The 24,540-nt window shown below is 51.0% G+C and overlaps 1 protein-coding gene across 1 annotated transcript in view; it reads right to left on the bottom strand.

Annotated features, from left to right (window-relative positions):
* PPP5C (protein phosphatase 5 catalytic subunit) overlaps positions 1–24,540 on the bottom strand; it is a 951,041-nt gene that overhangs the window by 517,756 nt on the left and 408,745 nt on the right. The window lies entirely within an intron of this gene.

The following is a 24,540-nucleotide window of genomic DNA, read 5'->3' on the forward strand; positions in this document are numbered from 1 at the left end:
CGGCGTCGACAGAAAAGGTGTCGAGGGCGCCGAACGAGTCGGCACCGACAGAAAAGGCCTCGAGCGAATCGGCGTCGACATCAGATGCAGCGCCGGCGGCGTTGACACAGTCCTCGAAGCCGGAGCTCCGAGCATGTCTCTCGACAACCTAGGTGCCAACGGCGTCGACGACCCCCTCGGAGGCAGAGCCTCGAGAGAAATCGTCGAGGACGTCGGCGCCACAGGCGTCGCCGTCTTCTTCGAAGACGGCACAGGATCACACGGTCTCGAGCGCGTTGAGGACCGGGACTTGGCAGGGGCATGGCGAGAACGGCTACCCTTGTCCGAGCGGGACCTCTCCCGCTAGCCGTGCCGACCACTTGAGCCCGAAGGCGTACGAGCGGTGTCTCTAGACTGGTGTCGACCTACCCCACTCGGAGTCTACCCCTATGTGGACGATTGGATGATCAGAGCACGTTCTCCAGAGCAAGCCCTGGATCATCAATCCAAGACTTGTCACTTCCTTCACAAACTAGGTTTTTATCTAAATTTAAAAAAGTCAAACATGATACCATCACAGAGACTCTAGTTTATAGGAGCAGTCCTGGATACCTGCTCGAGCAAAGCCTTGCCTCTCGAAGAGAGAGCTCACCACATTCTGCAGATGGTAACAAAATTCCAGAATGCCCAGCATCTTCCGGCCTTCGATTTTCTCAGGTTGCTCGGTCTGATGGCATCCTGCATTTTTCTGGTGCCAGAAGCCAGATTGAGAATGAGATCTCTTCAATGGGCTCTCAGAACTCAATGGTCCCAATTCTCAGGGGAAATGTCAGATCTGCTGCAGGTCCCAGCCCAAGTAGCACAGGACCTACAATGGTGGGCTTGCAGACATCATATCCTCAGAGGAGAATCTTTTTGGCAGCCATGGCCGGAGAGAACAGTAGTGACGGACGCCTCACTCACAGGGTGGGGAGCCCATATCAACGATCTGACAATCAGCGGACGTTGGTCCGCATCAGAGTCCAAACTACACATCAATCTTTTGGATTTGAGGGCAATCAGACTGGCGCTGAAGGCCTTCGTGACCTCTGTACGGGGAAAGAATGTTCTGATAATGACGGACAACACAGTGGGCATGTACTACCTCAACAAGAGAGGAGGAGTGGGGTCACTACAGCTGTGCAGAGAGGCGATGCAACTCTGGTTCTGGGCAATACAAGAAGGGATCTCTCTATCGGCAATGTATCTAGCCGGAGAGCAAAACACAACAGCGGACGCTCGGAGCAGGCAGAGCACAGTCTCTCACGAGTGGGAGATCGCTCAGGAAGTCATTAAAAAGATCGTCCTTTGGGGAACCCCTCTAGTGGATCTGTTTGCGACAGGGGCCAACCGGAAGTGCAAACTCAAGGGAATTTCCCCCAAGAGAAGCTCTAAAAGACGCGTTCGTGGTAGAATGGGAGTTTCAACTCCTGTATGCGTTTCCTCCAATCCCTGTGATCCCTCAAGTAATCAGGAGGTTCAGAAAGTTTGGGAAAACCATGATCCTCATTGCCCCGGATTGGGCCAGGAGAACGTGGTACCCGGACCTTCTGGACATGTCCATCTGCCCTCCAATACGTCTTCCAAGAAAAGAGGATCTTCTCTCGCGACAGGAAGGTCATGTTCTCCATCCGGAGGTCAACACACTCAATCTTCACACATGGCTTCTGAAAGGCTGAGATGCAAGGATTGGGATCTTCCGGATGACGTGAATGAGATTTTGCTTTCGGCCAGAAGGCCAGCAACCAAATCTCTGTATCGGTGTCATTGGAACAAGTTCAGTAACTGGTGCAGAAAAAAGAATGTGGACCCATTTCAATGTAATATCCCCACAATTCTATCTTTTCTGTTACATTTAGCCAATCTGGGGCTCCAGGTTGGGACGATAAAGGGATACTTAGCAGCGCTATCAATCTTTAAGCGCTCTTCTGAAGAAGAATCTTACTTTAAAATACCCTTGATAATTCAATTCCTAAAAGGTTTAAATAATGTTTACGCCGCCCCCCCCAATACCTTTCCAGGTTCCAGTGTGGGATCTAACCTTGGTTCTAAAATTTCTCACATGTGTTCCATTTGAGCCTTTACATTCTTGTCCACTAAGGCTCCTTACTTTGAAAACAATACTCCTTGTAGCATTGACATCAGCCCGCAGGGTGAGTGAGTTGCAGGCGCTTTCGAGCGGTCCTCCATCAAAGTAGTTCTTAGGGTTAAACCGTCTTTTTTGCCAAAAATGTTTTCGGATTTTCATCTGTCACAGAAAATAACTACCAACTTTTTACCCACCTCCTCATGTCATGGCAACTTCAACAGCACTAAAGAGGAGTGTCCCAGTACAAGATATTTGTGGAGCAGCCACATGGTCATCCATGCACACCTTTATAAAACCTTATGCACTGGACTCTACTTCTCCTCAAGGAGGTCTGTTTGTTAAATCTGTACTACATTCTATACACGATTAAAAAAGATACTGTACTCCCACCTCCAATACAAAACTGCTTTGGGAGTCTATCTAAGATCAGGAATACATGGGAGGACAATCCATTCGAAGAACAAGTTACTTACCAACTCGAACGTTCTTTCGATTGGATGTTCCTCCCACGTATTCCTCATCGACCCTCCCAACCTAACCCCACAGTACAGTTTACGTGAATTACACTCTAAACTCTTTTAAGGTTTGGGTCAAAAGCGGCATGCCATTAACTAATCAAAATCCATGGACTATAATATACGAAAAAACAGAACTGAAGCCAACGGGCGCGCTCAAGGCTCTTATACAGGGGATGACGCAGAGTGACATTGACGCCAAAATGTTCCCAGGCGAAACCTAAAAGGTAAGGATATACCCAAGATGAGGAATACGTGGGAGGAACGTATTGGTAAGCAACTTGTTCATCTACTTTATTATTACTACACCAGACAAAATGCTAGCAGTCTACAAAATACAACCCAGCCTGTAAGGTAATACAGAGGACAGTTTCACTAAAGAAAGGGATGCACTCTGGATACTGACAGGAGGGTAGTTAGTAAAGTAATCAGTTTTACTGTTCACGGTTATTTGATTCCACCACCAAGACGCAAAGGGTTGTAAATGTCTCTATGGGTCTTCGGAGAAGGGCCAGAGTGGCAGAACCACAATGTACTTGGTGCTTAAGAAGTTCTTGATGCTCGACGACGTGGAGGCGGTTCCAGGGTGCTTGGCAGCTCCTAAAACAGAGTTCGGGACGGGAGACAGCTGCGGGTATCAGGCGGCAGGCAGTTCAGCAAGCGAAGCTGGACGGATGGCTGCAGGCTGGCCTACACAGCAGCTCGGGGGGAAAAGAACAAGTTACTTTCTTACCTGGTAACGTTCTTTCGATGGGATGGTCCGACGACGTATTCCATATCTATGACAGGTAATCACCATAGCTGTGCTGCTTCGGAAAATCTTTCGGCGTCTGCATCCTGCGTCGATGACGTCGATACGCTGTCCTCGAGGGCCGCTGTCGAGCCGACATCACCGGATGTTATAAGTAGGACGCACGACACCCACAGTTATAGTTTTATCCCCAGAACGTGTGGCACCAATATTCTGCCAGTATGACCAGACAGCCTTGCGGAAACGTAAGCTGCAATCGCATTAGAAATTCTGTAGCTGGGCAGCTAGGGAGGGAGCGATATGGAATACGTCGTCAAACCATCTCATCGAAAGAACGTTACCAAGTAAGAAAGTAACTTGTTCGAGGGGATTGGGTCCTCTGACTTATTCCATATCTATGACAGACTCCCAAAGAAGTACCAACGTATGGAGGAGGGAAACAAATTTAGAATATAGAAATTTGGAATGCCCAATTAAATTGCAGAGTAAAGGACCGCCTTGCCAAAGGCCAGATCCTGCCCATGGATAGAATCTAGGGAGTAGTGTCTTACAAAAAGTATGGACCAAAGCCCATGTGGCTGCTTCTAAGATGTTACGAACAGGAACATCCCTCTGCAGGGCAGTAGAGGCAGCCATACCCCCCTAGTAGAATGGGCCCGTAAGCCTACCGGAGGGTCCTTACCCACCAAGCGGTAACATTCAGAAATTGCCAAGATAATCCATCTAGACAAAGTCTGTTTAGTAACAGCGTGTCCCAAACGCCTTCCAGCGTAACCTATAAAGAGCTGATCGTCCACTCTGACCCGGGACATGCGTGAAATGTAGAAACTTAAAGCTCTCCTAGGATCCAACCTATGGAGCCTCTCCTCTTCCTTACCAGGATGCGGAGGAGGATAAAATGCCGGAAGAATGACCTTCTAGCTTAAATGAAATTCCGACACCACTTTCGGAAGAAAGTAAGGACGAACCTTTAGGACAACCCTGTCCTTCTGAAACACCTTGAAGGGTGGCTTAACAGAAAGTGCCTGCAACTCACTCACTCTGCGAGCGGAAGTAACTGCAACTAAAAATACACTTTTAAGGGTCAACAGTCTCAAAGGACAAGAATGTAAAGGCTCAAATGGAGCACCCATTAAGAATTTTAGAACAAGGTTCAAATCCCAACCGGGCACCTGGAAAGGTGATGGCGGAAACACAGTGAGCCCTTTCAGAAACTGAGAAATCGAAAGAAATTTGAAATAAGAACACTCCTCAGACGAGCGCTTAAAGATAGACAGCGCCACCAGGTAACCTTTAATGGTACCCACTTGTAGGCCCTTGTGGGCTAAAGAAATCAAAAAAAGACAACCACAGGAATGTCACATGAAAAAGGATCCACATTCGCAGTGCTCCGGATAAGATTTTGAGGTGGGAGTATTTTACGCATGATTTTTCAAATTGGAGCGTAAATGCAATTTTAAGAGTAAAAATGAGTTTTCTCCTCTGCAAGACGTATCCAACATACACCCAATGCATACGTAAAATCAGACCCGTAGCCCAAAAGAGTTGTAGAACAAAGTTGTCTGGCTTGGCTTTAACCATTTTATTACACTTGTGGAACATATTCTGCCATAAAATAACTTAAGTACCTACACAGCTTCATTTTCAAAATTCTAGAGCCTAGACTCTGTTAAGAACTACTATAGATTGAGACTGATGTATTGCCTGCAGAGGGAGTGTGAGTAAGCAATTGTTGGCATATGATTTACTTAAAGGAACTTTGCACACATAATCTTAGCAAAAGTCACAAACTGCAAAACTACCTTTCCTGCTGTCTGCTGCAGGAAATTAATGTGGATCGCCAGACACTAGCTAGCACTATCACTTCAAATAACCAAAAAGTGCATGCAAGCTGAATTGCATTATGGTAGGCATATTTATCGTTTTACTGGTTTATTGTTTGTTTACAAAGCCAAAAACCATAATTCTGGCAATTACAGTTAGGAACATGGCCTCATGACTGAGCTGAAGCGGCTGCGGCAGTGCCTGGGGGTAAAGAGGCAACTGCCCGAGCAGCTCTGGCACTTCGAGTACCTTGTTTTCCACCTCTGGCCCTCCTACGGTGGCCTTTTTGACTTGCAGCCCCTCTCAATCTACCAAAGGAAGAATAGTACCGAAAGGAACCTCCCCACCATTGCTGTCCCCTAGGACAAAAAGGCAGAGGTTGGCGAACTGCAGCGCTCAACGACTTTGCTGCAGCTTTGGAGGTCTGCAACCTCTCAAGGCTCTCGTCAGCCTTGCTGCCAAAAGATGTTCACCATCAAAGGGCATGTTTAGAAGCCGGGCTTGCACATCAGGAGCAAACCCTGACTTCCGCAACCACGCAAATCTGTGCATTACGGTGCTCGCTGCCATGGACCGGCTGACACAATCTGTCACGTCCAGACCGACTGAACAGATTCACACATGGCATCCTTGCCATCCTGAACAAGAGCAAGAAAGCCATCCCGTTCCTTCCTTTTGGGAATATGGTCAGCCGCCAAAGAGAATTCCACAGAGTATGAGTGAAACGTGCTAAGGCACACAGAGTTGGCTGCCTGTAAAGCCATACCCCCCTGAAGAAAACACTTTCTTTGCCCAGCCATCAAAACGTTTGTCCCCATCAGGAGGGATGGTAGGGTACGACGCCTGTTTTGCAGGGGCCGTAGCCGCCTGCACCACCAAACTCTCTGGAGTGGGGTGCGTAGTCAAGTAGCTGGGGTTGCTACTGGCAGGACAGTATTTTTTCGGCAAAGACTTGCCCACTGCCGGGAGACTCTCCGGAGCAGTCCAAGCCACAGCCACCCTTCTTTGCAAGGCCATATGGAATGGCAGTACTGGGTCATTTGGTGGACCATTGGTCATTTGGTGGACCTTGGTCCAAGATATCCGTTAGGTCATCCTGCAGAAAATCACCTAGTGGCGCAGACCACCCCAAGTATTCCGTGACCCTTGACATGAGGCACCGGTATGAGGATTCAGCATGCGTACCCGGCTCAGGCCTGCCAAATTCAACCTCCGGGGAGGTGTCCAGACCACTGGCGTCGTGCAACGACTGACGCAGGTCTTCTAACTGGCTATGACCAGATAATAGGTCATCAGGAACCTCCTTAGGAACCATACCATCATCAGACCTTTCATCCACCTCAGAAATATAGCCAAGTGGCTTGAATAAATCCCTGGATAGGACACGTGTTTGGACTTGGCCAGAGGTTTCCACCGGTCTCCGGGGCACCTCCAAAAAATCATCCTCGAAAGGAGTCGACGTCCTTTCAGTCATTCGATGTACTTCGACAGCCTCGGCGCCAATGGCTTCCTCTGAGGCGGAGCCATTAGAGTCCTCCGGCGGTCTCAGCGCCGAAGGTGTCGAAGTCTTCTTCAAAGACGTCACAGGCTCCGACGGTCTCGATGGCGTCGAGGACCGGGACCTGGAGCGGGCATGGCTAGAGCAATCCACCTTGTCCGACCGGGACCTCGAAGGTTGCCGGTGACCGCGATGACCGCTCGAGCCCGAAGGCATGCGAACAGTGTCTCTAGCACGTTCCCTAACGGAATCTTCGACGGCGCGGATGGAACGGAGCCCTGCAACTGAAAAATCGAAATCATCTCCTTACGTAATGAATCCCATTCAACAAGACTGGAATGCTTGGTGGGACAAGCAACCCACCGACAGGCGCAGTCCTCGGACGAGGACCGGGAAGGCGACCGATGACGGTGCTTCCGTGAGTGCCTCGAAGAGGCAGAGGAATAGCGGGACCCGCTCCGGGACCGAGACCCCCTGGACTTATGCAGACAATGCAGAGAGTCGCCCCTCGAATTGTCAGTCAAAAGCAGAGTGGATTTCGACTTCCAGGGCTTGGACACCTTACCGACAGAAGGCTTCTTCTTACACTCCCGCAAGGCCTTCGAAGTTAACGCCTGGCAATCGTCTGTGGCATGGTGCTCAACGAGGCACCAGAGGCAGGCGTTGTGCGGGTCCGTCAGCGACATCTTGGAACCGCAGTCCCGACACTTCGAGACCCGGCCGCGGGGTAGAAGAAGACATAATGGAAATCTTCACAAACAAACTGGTTCGAAGAACTGATAGAACAACCAGAAGAACCGAGGCGCGCCGTGATCTCCGATGCGAACACGTTCGCAGAAAAAAACGGAACTGAGGCTACGGGCATCGTGCGCCCTACTTATAACATCCGGTGACGTCAGCTCGGCGGAGGCCCTCGAGGACAGCGTATAGACGTAGGAGCCGAAAATTTTCCAAAGCAGCACAGCTTTGGTGATTACCTGTCAGATATGGAATACGTCAGAGGACCCAATCCCCTCGAAGAATCGCTTTCTCTGTGCTGGTTGGCTGATCTGGAAAGCTGGCCGAGGGGGCCCTGGTGACTGCAGCGTGACAACAGTCAGCGGTGCACCCGGTTGCAGTTCGAGGACTCGACTGTCTCGAAAATATCCTTAAAAGACGCTGGATGATGCTTGTGTGGCACTCCTAGCTTCTTTGCAGGGATTGTGTCCTCCTTTCAAGGTGGACGGCCCAAAGCTTAGGAGAGTGTTTGCCGGCAACAGTCTTGCCCTTAGTTCAGATACTCTCTGGCACTTCCCACCTAGGAAGCTTGCTGGCAGAACCTAGCAAGGTACGCTGTGTGCTAGATGGGTACCAGTTCTGTAGCTGCTGCACGTGTCCTCTGAGTCCGGAATCGCCCTCTGTTCCCTGGGAGATGTTTAGGGGAGAGATGTTGCTTCCAGCTTGCAACTCCTGGCCTTCATTCACTGGCGGAAGATGTAAGGTAGACTAATATTAGCCCGGTTCCAAATGAGTCCTCCTTACTCCTTTCAGTCATTCGATGATCTGCTAAGTGAGGGGTTCATCCCTCTTTTAAAGCCAAATGGGCCCCAGTGATTGGTGCAGGCTAAGCCTACATTAAAGAACCAATCCCGGGTCCCCAGCAGCAAGCTTTCGTTATGCATGAGGTCAGGACCAGAGATCTCTGCAACAGGAAAGGTAAGAGGTGACAACATATACCTAAGTCCCACCCATCTTCCTGTCTGTTGTAGGTCAAAGTGTCTCTGGTTAACTGAGCCCTCTGACTCTTGATTAAAGCGCAGTTCTCCCTTTAAGTATGTGATGAGAGCAGACTTCCCGTCTCCCTCAAATCACATACTTCTCCCTCTGAAACGGGTCCGCTCTGCAGGAGTACCTGCGGTAACTGATGGACCCAGACATGCCATTTACTGCATTTCATACAGAGGGGTTGGAACCAGCTTCAAGTTCACACATTGCATACAAAAGGGGTGTTCGCCCCACTTTCCTGTTGTCTGTCCAGCAACCAAGCCCCTTCCAGGCTTGTCTCAATTATCTCTCATTATTATGCACTGCCACCAGCCGAACTAAACAATGTGAAAGCAGATCCATGGAGCCTTTGATATTTTAATTAGGCTGCCCATGGCCGGAGGAAGATGTGCCTTCCCCCTTCTTGAGATGATTTGATGTAACCGTGGCTTTCACTTTCCATCTGAACATGACAGGGGAGAACAGCCACTGTAGACTGTCCTCCCGGAGTACACGTGACTATTCGTTTTGTGCGGTGAGCAGAGAAAATGTGTGCGGAAGGCCAGCACCAGAGTTGTGAGCAGCTTCACTTCTGGGACAAGAGACTCTGGCACAGCCCACTGTCAGCCGGGATGTCTTCATTGTGTGTCATTGCATACAATCCTGCGTTGGTAGGAGGTTGAACGTTCCTAGCCGGCAGTGAATGTGTGGTCTTTTTACCTTTAGCTGGTGCCGTCATTGTGGTCATGTTATTTAAATAGTCATTGATTTGCCACAAATCAGTGTCAGGATCTTGATTGTGAGGAATAACCATAACTTCAGACTCACAAGTATGATGTAACTATACAAAGGTGGGGGGCAGGTGAGAGCTCAGCATGCTAGTATAATTTGCTGGGTCCATGTCAAATAAAGAAATGCTACCCTCGATAGATTTATGACTCGCCACAAGTTCCTCCCCGACACTGTTCAACAGGGGTAAGTCAACCACCCTTGCCAATATTCGTTTTTTAGACCTTTGTTCATTTGCCAAAGTAGAACCAAGCCCGAAGATAGGATCCATGGTCATTTGCACGGTGCTAAGGCTGGGGTAAATGTGGATTCATGGGGGTCTCCATTATTGCTGTTCCACTAGAGTCCATGCTGTAGGAATCCGTTTCTGCTCCAGCAGCTTCTGATATCCTTGACAAATCCGAACTAGCAGATAGGTTCGTATTGGGTAACTAACCTTGTGTGGTCAAGTCTATTTTTTGTAATGATCCACCAAGTGACACTCTTAGCAGATTGAGACATAGGTTTAATAAAAAGTTATCATTGTTGTTTGTAGAAACCGGAGAGCTTGCCGTGGCAGGCATGCTAATGGAAGCTGTAGTTGTAGTGTATGCTGCCGAAGTCTGTGTAAAATAGTTAATGATTTTTGCAGACTCAGGTGATTCCTTGTTAGAGGGCCTCTACCCGCACGTGTCTTAGCCTGTCAGGTGTGAAAAATGTGGTCACTTTCCTGCAAAGACCATGTTCAATGATGTTTATGTCAGCATGCATTGCCGGCCGCATGGACTTAGCTTGCTGCCTCTGAACCCACAGCATGGTGTTTCACACAGCTGCGAAGCAAATAGGAGCGAGGCAGTGGCGGTTTAGTGCATTTCCGTTTGTGCATTATCTTGTCTGTGATGGGCCTAAGTGCAGAATAAAAGTTGGGAACAGAGACCGTTATCCCCAAGGCTCAACAGTTAGCAGGTTAATGCGAGAAAAGACAGATATTAGCGTTCTGCTTATCAATGCTGATAGTTTAGCCAATCGGGAGCTTAGGAAGAGTGGACTCCTGCGCTGATCTGTTCTCTCTAGGTTGGCCAATGTGCTTCCTGCAGCCTGGTGTTGAGGTTCCAGTGGGACAGAGCTCCTGAAGTCCCAGTGGTTGTGAAAGTGGAGAATTGGGTTTGGAACCTCGTTTACAATGGCACTGGATATGGCGGTTGCCAAGTAGTATAGTAGTACCCTGATATGAGACTCCAATAACTGCTGGCCACAGGTGGAAGACTATGGTTGGTTGATTTTAATGGTGCGTTGGTCAGGCCACAATAGTTGCCCCAGTTGGGCAGACAAATGTGTACAGTTGCACCCGTGGGACCCCCCCCCCCCCCACAGACCACACCAGCCCACTCTGCCCCGCCGCTCAGTGCAAGTTTACTGCTTTTAAATGTTTGATGCAGTGCTCTTGCTCTGTAACTCCACCTGCAAAGTATTGTCACCGAAAGAATACTGCAGCCAGTAGTATGAACACCAGACACAGCAGACCACTGCCGCACCACTCAGAGACATGTACATGACACTTGTGTCATCCCAATGTCGTGTTTAGGGCATCCACATGGGTGTACACCATCCAGAAAAACCTATGGAGAGACTTACTTGTTTAAAAATAAATGGCAAAAAGGACAGATATAGAAAGACCGCTCTGAGCTCTGCCATGGCCCTGCTTTACACGAGTGCATGCAGATGTTGACAGGCACAGCCAGACGAGGGAAGTGTCGGGAGCGAGGGAAGTGTGAGCGAATGTCTGGAGGGGAGGGGTAAGGGAGGGGCGGGAATAAATGTGTGTTTGCATGACTGTATGGGAGAGGAGGGAGATTGTGTTGGGCTGGGAAGGAGGATGAGGGTTATGAAAGGAGAGCGCTCGGGGGTGGGGGGATGAGGGGTCAGGGGAGGGCAAGACCCCCCCTCCCATTTGTCTAGAAATCCAGCTGGAGCATGTTGGTGCAGGAATCGCCTTTCCAGGGGGTGGGAAATCTTGTCTTTTTTGGGTTCAGCCTTTAAAATGCAGAAACTATACAAAACCCAGAAATATGGCCTAGTATTATCTTCACTTAGTTTAAATTACCCACTCCCATATGAACTGGGTTTTGGACAGATTCATAGCCTTGTTGCCCCTGCTTCAGAACATGGACGGGACATGTCTGCATTCTGAGGTTTGCTCCTCTGAGAATCGTGAGGAAAGTTAAGTGCCAAGAGAATACCACCAGAGAAGGGCCCTGTGAAATGTGTTAAAAATCAGTCAATCGCCCAATCACCTACAACATGTTCCTACAGTGACTATAGGTGTAGCAGTCTCATTCAAAGTCAGGGGTGGGCATGAGGCCTATGCATTTTGAATTGAGGCCCAGCAAAGACTAGTCTGTGCTTCTGAAATCTGACCATGTAGGACTGCAGATTGGTTCTGCACAGATGGGCATACTTTTGGTATTGTGGTGCCTAGAGAGTACTCTGAAAAGTAGCTTTTTGTATATTGTGCATGTGAAGTTTTTAAAGATTAATGGACAACCCAAAGGTCAGAGCTATGTACCCCGATGTACGAGTCATACTGGTAGGGTTAGATGCTCAACTCTACTGCGGAGAAGGTACTTAGCCACCAGAGCAAGGCACTTCACTTATACCCATGAGGCCGACTGAAGGGATGAACCTTGAAATGATAGCGACAGGACCCAAACAATGGACAGAAATGTGGAAGAAGCTATCCTACAAATGGATTGTGACTGGGTAGACCTCTGGCTTCTTCTGGACCAAGAATCACCTTGCAGGGAATCCACTACCTGGCAATTCTTTGGTTACACATTCTATAGGTTTGTTTCTGAAGAGCTTGCATCTCTTTTTGCAGATTGGGGAAGCCCTGTTCGAATTGGGGCTTTGCGGCATTGGCAGTGGTTTTCAAATTCCCTCCAAAGTGTGACTGGACTGAACCTGTTGTAGCACCAACTTGACCACAGTTAAGTGTTCCCAAGCCAGAGGGCAGTGCAAGGTCCTCCCAACGACCAGGGTGGTGAGGACTGAAGGAGTCCATATTGGGGAGACCGGTGTAGATGGGTTTGGTTCTTTTCCAGTATGGAGGATGAAGGTGGGTTTGCAGTGCCGCTGGTATAAATGCAGAAGTAATTCTGTTTCTGGAAATTCCAACAATCAGATGCCACTTCCATAATGCTCCATGCTGAAAGGTAATAGTACAAACAAGTCCCTCTACTGAGCTCATCTGACAACCCTCAGCTTCTGTTTTATTGTTTGTAAACATGACAATTACAAAGTGACCTATGCATTCCTGCTAAGTCTCATGGAACCTAAAGCTCCAGCAGCCCAGGCCGTTACCCGTGGGCAGCTCTCATCCAAAATGCTCTAATTATGTTCTCCCAGTGCCTCAATTCAACACAGGAAATCTGCCTTTCGGAGGTGATGGGGAGAGGTGATGGGGAGGGGGGATGGGTGGGTGGGTTATAGGGTGGGGGGGGGGGGGGGGGAGGATAGCTGGGATCCACGGCTTCAAAAACAAGCCCTGCCAGAAAAATGGAGCGCTCACACAGGTGTGGTCATTACAAGAGACACTGGCAGAGGCAGGAAAGAGCAGAATTAGAATAGTCAGGTGATTATCACCAGTCCACTGAAGCCGTCCCCCAAACTTTGATTTTCCAAAGGCTCCTAAACTTTGCTTACTCTCCTGGAAGTAGGGATGGGCACTCGCTGGAAGTGACAGACAGAACAGTTAACACACCACAGCCAGGAGTGGGCCCTTACAAGAAGGAGACCAGTCCACTGTTAATAAATGCCTATGGAGTGGATGAGGTGGAGACCTGGCCCTCTGTTGAATCATCTTTGTACTACAGAAGGATTTCAACTGGAACTTTGAAGGACGAGCAGTCTACCCCAAATTTAATTTCCATCAGCCCTCCAGATAAGGTGCGTATAGGGACTTTTTATGCACAGAAATCTTGTCAATATGGCCCTTTTAATTCTTTCTTGCATACAGCTTACACAGGCTATTTATAGCAGCAACCCCATAAATCTTGGAGGTCACTGGAGACAGACTGGTCAGCAGCAGCTTGCATAGCCACTCTTTACTTTAGCAACTGACAGTTCCTTGAAAGAAGCAAATGGGATGTGTTCTGGTATATTTTTTTAATACTCCGTTAATTCTAACAAGATAACACTGAGTAATGTAGAAAGACATTTGTGTTTTGTTCACTTTGTTCAACTGCCTGCATTTTGTAGGTTAATGTTATTGAAACATTTTGAATCATGATCATGCTTTTCACATTGCTTTAGTACACGTAGTATTGTGTAAAATGAAAATGGTCTTCAACTAGCACTGCATTTCTGCTTCAATTTCCTCTGTTTTGATCAGCTTTAATAGAGGCAGCGCAGATGCAGCATTATGGGCATTTCATACTGGTTTTTATCACAGAAGCACATCGAGACAAACGCAATTGAAGTTTTAGAAGAGCCTCCCAGCAAGCAGTCTGACATTTGTGAGAAGGAAAAGCTTTTGGTGTTCTACATGAAGATGAGTTTTATTTAGTATTAAGATTGTATGTGTGCATGCATGAAAGGGCACTGTACATAGTTTGGTGTCTTGAAGAGCAAGCAATAGCTGGGCATGTAGCCTGAACTTTACTTTGACTCCCTTTCTGACTACCCGCCCACCACAACCGGGTATAATGGATGTAAGTAGAAGCAGTGCTGTATATATTTTCAGTGGCACAGATTGTACAGGTACCTCTGAACAGGACTGATATATATTCAGGCAAACTAGCCTAATGTATTAGCAAAGCTGATATAGGCATGTCATGGCACAGTGCCAATTATTCACAACAGGACTGATTGCATCATGCCCACATTTCTTGAGGACTGCTATGTTTTGGGATAGTACCTGAATTTCTTAAGAGCTACTGTAATAGAGGGGGAGCTGTATCAAGATGGCCGCATAGTGTGAGAGCTCCGTGTTGGGGACATCCTTATCTTTGTTTATTTCTGTGCAAATCTAATCAATATTGGGCTGGATATTGCCCGGGAGCGGGCTGCAGGTGCCGGTTGATTGCTGGCTTCGGATTCCCTAAAGCTACGCGGACACTGCCGAGCGTGGCCCTCTGTCTGGCACCGGCCGCGCGACGGCTCCACGCTGCGTACTCAGCCTGAACTACGGCCGGGCGCTTCAGGCTGATTGGAGGAGGGGCGCCTGCTGATCTTCGTGCTCGCAGCCTGCCTGTGGTGGCCTCTGACATTGCTGTGGTTCCCTCCGCCGCCTGGTATGTGGAATCAACGCAGGTGTTGCCGGAGGACTGACGCTGAGATCCAGACACCGTTCTGAGCTGGGACGTTGCCTGACCCCTCCTGGGCGCTGCTACTTTCTGCTGGTTCCAGGACTAGCTGCGGCTGGGGTGCCGCGGGTGACCCGTGGTGCTGCTTCTCTTGGCTGCCATTGGTGTGCTGGAGTGGGTCTTGCAGTGACTGCGCCGCGGGTGGGAGCTGGAGGATACCCGCTGGTGAGTCCCCCCCCACCCCCTACTGAGCCTGGAACCAGGAGGGGGGGGGGGAACTGCGTTTGTCTGCTACCCGCTGGTGGATCATTCTGCCGATTGCTGGCCATTGACCTAGGGGAAGACTTCTAGGGGGAGCGTGGCGCACCTGTTCAAGGGTGCATGGGGGAGTCACTGTACTGCCATATATGACCCGAGGATCTGCAATTTACCGGTCAGGAGTGGACCAGTGGCTCGTACCTAGCTCCAACTACGCTTTTGGTTGTCGCTTCCCGCTTCACTGTGCCAGGGGGACATCCATGTGTTCGCTATAAGAATCTCCGGTATTTGCACAGCAGTGGGGAGGGCGCCCCCCCACCCCCTGGCTATATTCCTGTACTCATGCGCCTGGATCATTAAGCTAATCATAATCCACAGATCGTCCCGGTTGGGTGCCAGTGATGGACCCTGAGCATATTTATACATAATCCATTCCATCAGATTAAGCACTTAATAGAACGCCAATATACACTTGTGCGACTCTGTTAGTGCATGCTGGTGCGTGGTTCACACAATTCAGTGCTCCTTTCCTCTGCCTGCATAGGCCCATTGGGGGGGACCTCTAGCCTGCAGATCTACCACTGTCCCTTAGGGGGCTCTTCTCTGGTGCTCGATCGGGGCACTCCTGGTGGTAACGCGCCTGCTCGGCATGCCTGGAAAAAATAATAAGAGGCAAAGCGCCATCAATATGTTTGCAAAACCCTGCCAGAAGGTGGCTGAACCGAGGATGGAACCTGAGGCGCCTTAGTCATCTGCCCCAGTTAATCCTGTTTCGGCTCCGAGTACATGAGGGAGGGGTTTACCATGCTCCACTCCAAACTAGATGACATGAGCGGGACGATCGGTTCCAGCAAGGCACATATTGAGAGGACTGACTGCCGCGTTACAGAAGCTGAGAATAGAGTCAGTGCCACGGAGGACGATGTCACCTCCCTCAGAGCTGAGGTCAACACGCATGCTGCTGGGGTACTCGAGATCAGTAAGAAAAATGATGACTTCGAAGCCCGCTCCAGGCCGAATAACATTCGTATAATTGGGGTTCCTGAAGATAACATTGAAGGCTCTATGGAAGAGTTTGTTGAACAGGCTCTTTCTTTAGTGGATTTCCCCAAGCTCTCCTCTCAGTTTGCTGTTGAGGGCCCACCGGGCTCTCACTGCTAGACCTAAGCCAGGGGGTCCTACCCGTCCAATTATCGCGAGGTTCTGAATTACCGGGATAGAGACGCTCTATTGTGAGCTGCCAGAGCCAAAGGTGAAGGTGAACTGCTCCGGGGATATTCAAGGATTCATCTCTACCCAGACTTCTCTGCCACGGTGCAACAGGAACGCAAGCCCTTCCAGGTGGTAAAGAAGCGGCTATGTGAGCTGGGGGTAAAATACTCCATGCTTTACCCAGCCAAGCTCAGGGTGGAGCATGCAAACAAGACTTACTTCTTCACCATCCCTGACAAAGCCACCAGAATCATTGAGGAACATTTTCATGGCTGACTGTGGCATGTTGAATATCTCATTGTGGTCCTGTCTCTATGCGTACTGGGCTTCACCCAGTCGCTACATCTTTTTACTACAATAGTATTTCATACTGACCTGGTCAGGGTTTGTCTTTACTCTGTTCAGTTACGAGGTCACCCGTTTGTTGTGATTATCTTCAATCTCTAATGAAGCATTGTTCTGTGCCTATATACCTCATGATCTAGTCATAACCCCAGCACGAGCGCACCCAGGCTCGACCAGCGCAAAGGCCCCCAGGTGAAGTAGCCATGGTTAGGTTTATGTCTTGGTTTAGTACTGGGATGGGATTCATGCTGATTGCGGGAGGGATGTGGGTGGGGGAGGGGTGGTGGGGAATTATACTAAGAAAACTGCTTGGCGAACAATGGAGAACTACAGGCTGTGTGTCGGGCTTAAGGTATCCTTGGATTTATGACTGCACGCTCATGACCTGGGATGAAAGGGGAATGAGTTGGTCCAGTTCTTTTCTGTTGGAAACTGTCATGTTGGGGGTTGATGGCTGACACTGAACTGCATGAGTTGGAATATTAGAGGGTTGGGTAACCCTGTCAAAATGCGAAAACTCCAGCTTTACGTTGAAAGACATCATGTTAATGTACTGTTCTTACAAGAGACGCACAGTCTCGCACCCGCTTGTGAGAAGTTTGCTAAGGCATGGGGTTCTCAGCGGTACTATACTAATTACTCTTCCCAGGCCCGGGGGGTTATGATTATTATTCACATGAGTCTCCCGTTTAAGCAAAAGGCTGTCTATATTGATCATGTGGTACAGTATGTACTTCTGTTTGGTACCTTGCAGGGCAAAGAAGTGGTATTGTTAAATGTATATGGCCCAAATGTCGATTATCCTGATTTTTACGAATACCTGTGTACACTCCTGTCTAGATTCCCTCTAGTCCCGGTAATATAAGGGGGGGTGGGGGCACCTCAATACCATCCTTGACGTCCAGTACGACAGATCTGGCTCCAAGCCCCACCAACTAACCAGAGCAGCCAGGGTCATCTTGAATATACAGGCCCACTTCGAATTGAATGACCCATGGCGTGTCCTTCAACCTGAGGCTTGTGCATTTACCTTCTACTCATCGGTGCAGGATTCCCATTCCTGCATTGATAAGTGGCTCCTCACTGATACGCTATTAGCAACTGTCAATCATACCTCCATTCTTCCTAGGACATTCTCTGATCACTCCCCCATTATGGTTACCTTGCGGTGGGCTGTGGAGGCTCCCACGACCCGTACATGGAGATTCAAGCCATATTCCATATTAGATTTTGCATATGAAGCCGAGCTGGGGAATGACATTGATTTTTTTGCTCTAAATACTGGCTCTGTCTCGGCCCAGGCATCTTTGTGGGAGGCGTTTAAAGTGTACCTTAGGGGAATGGCAATTTCTAGGGAGGCGGGGTGCTCAGCGCTATTATCAGCGCTATTAGGAGCGCTATTAGGAGCGCTATTAGGAGGGACATAGCGAAAAGTGAAGACAGGCTTGCGGAATTAGAATCGCAATACACGGTGCTACAATTGACAGATACGGAAAAAGTTACTTACCTGTAACTGTTGTTCTCCAGCATGGGTCTGGCATGGATTCACATGCTCATGAATATTCCCCATCGTCAGGCTGGGAAACCTAGGTTAAAAAAAAAAAAATCAGTATCAGTTTAGTTTCTGATCTGTCTTTTAGTAGTAACTGGTCTCTGGGTCATACTGCCCCCAGCCAATGACTGCCCTCTCCCCAAGCCCCTCCCCTGGCAGTCATCCTCAGATTTGGTAGCATGTAAAGTGGCAGTATGACCAAGTGAAGAGCCGCAGAGGGGTAGGAGGGAGGGTTCGCATGTGAATCCATGTCAGACCCATGCTGGAGAACAACAGTTACAGTAACTTGTTCCTTCTCCAGCATGGAGTCTGGCATGGATTCACATGCTCATGAATATAAGAATACATAGCAGTACACACGCACAACCACGGGAGGTGGCAAGGCTCAACATTAAGCAACTCTTACCTCCTCACCAGGCCCACCTTCAGGCGAACTTGTTGCGCAGCACTGCTTGGCCGACCCTGGACTACTCCCTGGAATCCCGGTCGACCTCCACGTAGCAGCCCTGCAGATGTCCAGCAGGGGTACACCAGACAAGAACGCCGTGGTAGCAGCGATCGCTCTGGTCGAATGGGCTCTCGGACAGCCGGCAGCGGTCTGTTTGCCAACCAGTGACAGTGCATGATGCAGCCGGAGAGCCATCTGGAAATGGAAGCCTTCGAGAGGGCCTTCCCTTGGTTCACAGGTCCAAAGTTCACAAACAGTTGTGAAGTCTTCCGAAAACTCTTCGTGCGGTTCACGTAGAACTTCAACGCTTTAGCTACATCCAGCGAGTGCAAAGTCCTCTCGGCCAGCTACAAAGGCGACAGGAAGAAAACTGGTAACACCAAGGGCTCGTTGAGATGGAAGTCGGATGGCACCTTGGGCATGAAGGAGGGGTGCGTCCTCAGCACCACCCTCATCTAGTGAAAAGTCAAGTATGGAGGCTTGCAGGATAGGGCCTGGATCTCTCCCACTCGCCGTGCGGAGGTGATGGCTACAAGAAATGCTGTTTTCCACAACAGGAACTTAAACGGTGCCGAATGCAGAGGCTCGAAAGGCGCCCCCATAAGCCTGGTCAGCACCATGTTGAGCTCCCACGCTGGGTCCGGAGCCATCACCGGCAGGAACGAACGGAATAATCCCTTCATAAACTCCTTCACCAGGCGATGAGGGCACAGGGATGATCGTCCCATAGTTCTGGTGTAGCGGGAGATCGCCGCCAGATGTATTTTGAAGGAGGCATGAGCCAGCACATGAGGGGCCGTAATTCGCAGAGGGTTAATCTTCTGTGCACGGCACCAGACAGAGAACCTCTTCCATTTGTGTCCATAGCACTTGAGAGTTGGACACCCTGGCCTTTGCAAGCACCTCCTTGCAGTCCGCCGGGATATCGTACCCTCCAAACTCTAGTGCCACAGGTGCCAGGCCTGCAAGTTCAGCGACCCCGGGTCGTGATGGATGATGGCGCCTCCTTCTCTGGAGAGAAGATCTGCCGCTGTCGATAGTTTGACGGGGGGGGGGACGCTGACAAGTCCAGAAGGTCCAGGAACCAGATCTGTCTCGGCCACACCGGTGCGACGACGCTCATCCTGCACTGGGACCTCTTGAGTTGGTTGACAAGTCGCAGTAGCAACAGCAACGGAGGGAATGCATACAGTAACAGGCCGTCCCAGGGGAACGAGGAAGCATCGCCCATGCTCCTCGGCTGGGGAAGCCTGCTGGCGAACCTCTGGCACTTGGAGTTCGCCACCGTCGCGAACAGGTCGATCTGGGGTTTGCCCCATCGTCAGAAAAGCCGATCCACTTGGTCCCGACGCAGTTCCCACTCGTGGCTTCAGCGCAACTCCCTGCTGAATGAGTCGGCGATGGTGTTCTTTATCCCTGCTAGGTGGAAGGGTACCAGAAACATCCCCTGGGCAACGGCCCAATGCCACAGATCCTGGGCCTCCTTGGATAGGGCCGGGTACCTGGTTCCTCCCTGCTTTTGGATGTAGAACATTGTGGTGGTGTTGTCGGTTAAGATCCTTACCACTTTGCCCTTGAGGGACGGGAGAAACGACCTGAGAGCCCAGAACACTGCTCTGAGCTCCAGGATGTTGATGTGGAGTGACCTCTCCTCCGGGAGCCAAAGGCCTCTCGCGTGAAGATCTCCGGTGTGCGCTCCCCAACCCTCCAGGGAAGCATCTGTCGTCACTGTCTGCTGGTGTGCTGGGGTCTGAAAGTCTGTGCCCCCCGCGAGATGCGCGCGGGTTCCCCACCACCTAATAGCTTGCCGGAAGACCTCGTTGAGCAGGATCTTGTCTTCGAAGCTGCCCGCTGCTTGCATCCAACGGGCGTCTAGGAACTCCTGTAGAGGACGCATCCGCAGCCTGCATAGGCGCACCAGGTAGATGCAAGAGGACATCATGCCGAGAAGTGCTTTGATGGACCTCACCCTGGCTACGTCCGTGGGCAGCAGGCACTGCACCTTGCCCAGGATGGAAACAGTGCGACCTGCGACGGAACCAAGAATCCCAGGTCCGTCAGCAGTTGGACAGTCTTTGCTGTGTGCTCGACGGCGAGCTCCCTTGTCCTTGCTCAGATGAGCGAATCGTCCAGGTTGGGGTAAACGTGGATCCCTTGCAGGCGCGCCGCCACTGGCGCTAGGCACCTGGTAAATACCCTGGGCGCCGACTTCAATCCGAAAGGCAGGGCCATGAATTGGTGGTGCCGTCCTTGGACTACGAATCTGAGAAACTTTCGGTGTCCTTTTAGAATGGGGATGTGGAAGTAAGCATCCTCCAAGTCCAGCGACGATAGGAAGTCGCTTGCCTCCAGCTGTCCCAGCACGTGCCGGAGGGTGACCATCCGGGAACTTCTGGGCCTTGATGTATTTGTTTAACCGACGCAGGTCCAGGATGGGGCGCCAACCACCTGTCTTCTTTCTGACGAGGAAGTATCTCAAGTATACTCTGGAGCCCCGGAGCCTCTTCGGACGAGCTTGATGGCCCCTTTGAGCATCGCCGTTACCTCTAACAGCAGTTGTGGGATATAATTGTCCTTCCTGGCCACGGGAGGAATTTGGGGGCACTTTAGAAATGCGAGAGTGCCCGTGGGCCAGGGCATCCAGCACCCAACGGTCAGTGGAGATGGACTCCCACACGCTGACGAACCTCGGCAGCTGGCCTCCGACCGGGGTGCTCAGGTGGGGGCCCGACGTCATGGCCGGTTCAGTCCTGCTTGGAGGCGGCCTTGCTGCCCTGGCCTCCTTGGTGACGGCGACTGGGTCCTCCTGACTTGCCGCGCCCTCTGTAGGCCTCTTGTGACGAGGAGCGGGCTGCCTGGTGGTACGCCAAGGAGCCACCGCCGAATCCTTTGGAGGCACCTTGCTTGCCTTCGGAGTTCCGAAAGGGCGGCCGCTGTTGCTGCAAAACTCCCAAGGCCCGAGCTGTCTGTCGGTCTTGATGGCCTGAAGTGACTCATCTACTGTCTTTCCAAACAGGTTGGTTCCCGTCAAAAGACATGTCCAGAAATCTGGTTTGCACGTCCTGGCGGAAATCTGTTGCCTTGAGCCATCCCCGCCGTCGAAGGCAAACACTGTTGCCCAACTGGCGGAACACCCAGTGTCCGCGATGCCCGTGGCCACCGTTATGGCAAGGTCCGACGCCACCTCACCTTCCTGTAGGATCCCCAGGGCCTCCGCCCTCTTGTCGTCCTGTAGGAAGTCCAGCAGGGGGTGGGGGGGGCGATCTTGTACCACAATCCCCTGTCGTAGCGGGCCACAATCGCTAGGTAGGGCATTGGCCGCCTTAATTGTCGTCGCTGCGGACGAGATGACTCGTCCCATGGCGTCCAGTCTCTTTCCCTCGCCGACAGTCGCCCCCGCCGCTTCCTTTTTGGCCACCGCCAAGACGACCGAATCCGGGGTCGGCTGCGCCCTAAAGGCACAAAGGGGCGGAATCAGGGACCTGGTACTACTTCTCGTACCGATCCCTCTTGGCAGGCGTCGTGGACGGGTTCTTCAGGAGAGCAAGTCCCTCGTCCCAGATGTCGTCAAGCAACGACACCGTGAGGACAGTCTTCCTCTTGGCCTCGTGCTGTTGATAGAGGAAACCTTCATTCTTCTGTTCTTCGGGGCAGAGCTGGAAGAGCTCGGATGCCCTGGAAATCATGGTGTGGAAGGAGCCAATTTCGTCGGGTGGGCAGGCCCGAGGGGGTGGTGATGGAAGGCCCATCCCGGCGTCACCACCGTCGTCGTCATCATCATCAGTCCCCGTCGTGGCCGTATCTGTTCCTGTGTCATCCCTAGGATCAGGTGAAGGAGATGAAGGCTGAGCGGGCCGTGAGGACTGGAAAGGCGGCGGGGGGGGGGGGTGGGTAAACTCTCCTCCGCTTGTTAGGAGGGCTTCCTGACGGGCCCGGCTCTGATGGGTCGTCCTTTGGGGGGTAGAGGCAATCTCGTCCTTATCTCCATGCAGAAGGTTTGGATTGCCATCAAAATGGCTGCCGAGTTGTCCGGCAATGGCTGCGATGGTTGCTCCTCCTCGGGAACCTCGTCAGCGCCACCGTTGATTTCTTCGTCCGCCTCCCCGGGGTTCCTCCCGTGGGACCAGACCTTCTCAAACCTCTTGTTGAGGCCTTGCACAACTTCAACCAGCTCCTCCTCAGAGAATGTATCCGTGTCCGTGATGGCCACTGGTTTCCCCCCCCTCTTTTTCCACCGGGGTTTTCACGGGGGTCTTATCGATGGGCTGAAAAGAGGATTCCCTCCGCGGTGGCAGGGAAACTCTGGGCCCCGAGGTAGTCTCCACAAGCTTCACCAGGGCCGTCATGACTCCATCGATAGAGGCCATAGCTGGATGAATCAGGGCCTTCACGACTTTTGGCGTGCTTGAGGCCTTCACACCTTGGAGGGAGGGACACCGCCTCACTCCCCCTCGGCTGTCTCCGTCGGGATCGACTGGGGCATCTCCAGAAGCTTACCCGGGATCTCCAACTTTCCCTTCCCCGAGCCAGAGTGTTGGCTCGTGGTTGATGGCGTTGGTGAAAGTGCTCCCTGTCTGGCAGCCGAGGAGCCCGACCGTTCGGTGCTCCCGGTGCCTGCGGACTCGTGGTGCTTAGCCTTCTGTTGGGCCCCTGTCACCGGAGCGCCCTCAAAGGACTTAGAAGACTGCTCCGACCTATTCTCCCCTACCGCTGGGCTCTTTCCTTCCAGCCAGTTGGTGAGGCGGATCCGTCGATCTCTCATTGTCCGCTCTGACATGTTCTTGCAAAATGCACATTCCTTCTCCATGTGCGTTTTGTCTTCGTGAAGGCAGTACAGGCATCTAGAATGCTCGTCCTCCTTGAACACATTCTGTAATCCACATCCAGGGCAGTTTCTGAACAGCTTAGATCCGGGCATCGAGCTGCCCTTGTCCTGGGCCAAATATCCACGGGGAAGGCCTCAAGGTTTTCTGCAATCTTCCAAGAAGCGTACTAAAAGGAAAACTTCGCCCTTGAGGGGCGTAGAAAAATTCCGAAACGGGTCCCCGGTCCCCGTAGATCGGAAGTAGAAATGGTGGAGCTTGAGGCTCGATTGACCGAAAAATTAGATTAAACTCTTTGAAAAATCGCAAAATGTAGTAATAGCTCGAGAGCTATAGCACGAGGACTCCCAACACTTGAACGTGCGGTAAAAATCTGAGGATGGCTGCCAGGGGAGGGGCTTAGGGAGAGGGCAGTCATTGGCTGGGGGCAGTATGACCCAGAGACCAGTGATTGGTTACTACTAAGAAAGAGATCAGAAACGAAACGGATACTGATTTTTTTCTTTACCGAGGATTCCCAGCCTGACGGGGAATATTCATGAGCATGTGAATCCATGCCAGACCACATGCTGGCTGACAAACAGCGAGCTGGGCGCATTTCGGGCACATGTGGATAGAGCGCAAATACCTGGATAAACCACAGGTGGCGCGTAGATACGGAGAGGGCGAGCGCCCGGGCGGGCTCTCGCTAAACTGGTCCAACTTGAAAGGGGAGCGTCACATATTCCAGTGATAGAAAGAGAAGATGGCACACTAGCCTCGACTTCCTGCGAGGTTAATGATGAATTCCGTTCTTTTTACGAGATGCTATACACCAACGCTGACACAGCCACAGATGACGACATTGGTGAATTTCACGAGAGTCTCCAACTCACTTCTCTCAGCAGAAACTATAGAGGCCCTTGACGTCCTGATTACCACGGACGAACTATCCAATGCCATAGACTCACTGGCATCTGAGAAGGCGCCGGGATCTGATGGCTTTCCCATTGAGTTCTATAAAAACGACAAGTCTCGCCTGGTTCCCCAGTTACTGACCCTTTGGAACGAGGCATGTCTCCTGGGTATCCTGCCACCCTCCCCCTCCGCGAGGCAGTAATAATGGTGCTGCCTAAACCGGGCAAACCCACTACGAAGTGTGGCTCCTACCATCCTCTGTCACTTATCAATTGCGACGCTAAGATTTATGCCAAGGTTCTGGCCCTTAGACTAGCTCCGTATATGCATTACATCATACACCCGGACCAATCGGGGTTTATTCTGGGCCGGTCTACCTCGCATAATTTGCGCCGGGTATTTAATATCATAAGCTGCATCGATCCAGGCATCAAGGCTGTCGCAGCGTCCCTTGATATGCAAAAGGCATTGGATTCTGTCTCTTGGCGGTTTCTGT

This window comes from Ambystoma mexicanum, chromosome 2p (genome assembly GCF_040938575.1).
Source record: "Ambystoma mexicanum isolate Mex_15411 chromosome 2p, UKY_AmexF1_1, whole genome shotgun sequence".
In the NCBI taxonomy this organism is placed as follows: domain Eukaryota; kingdom Metazoa; phylum Chordata; class Amphibia; order Caudata; family Ambystomatidae; genus Ambystoma; species Ambystoma mexicanum.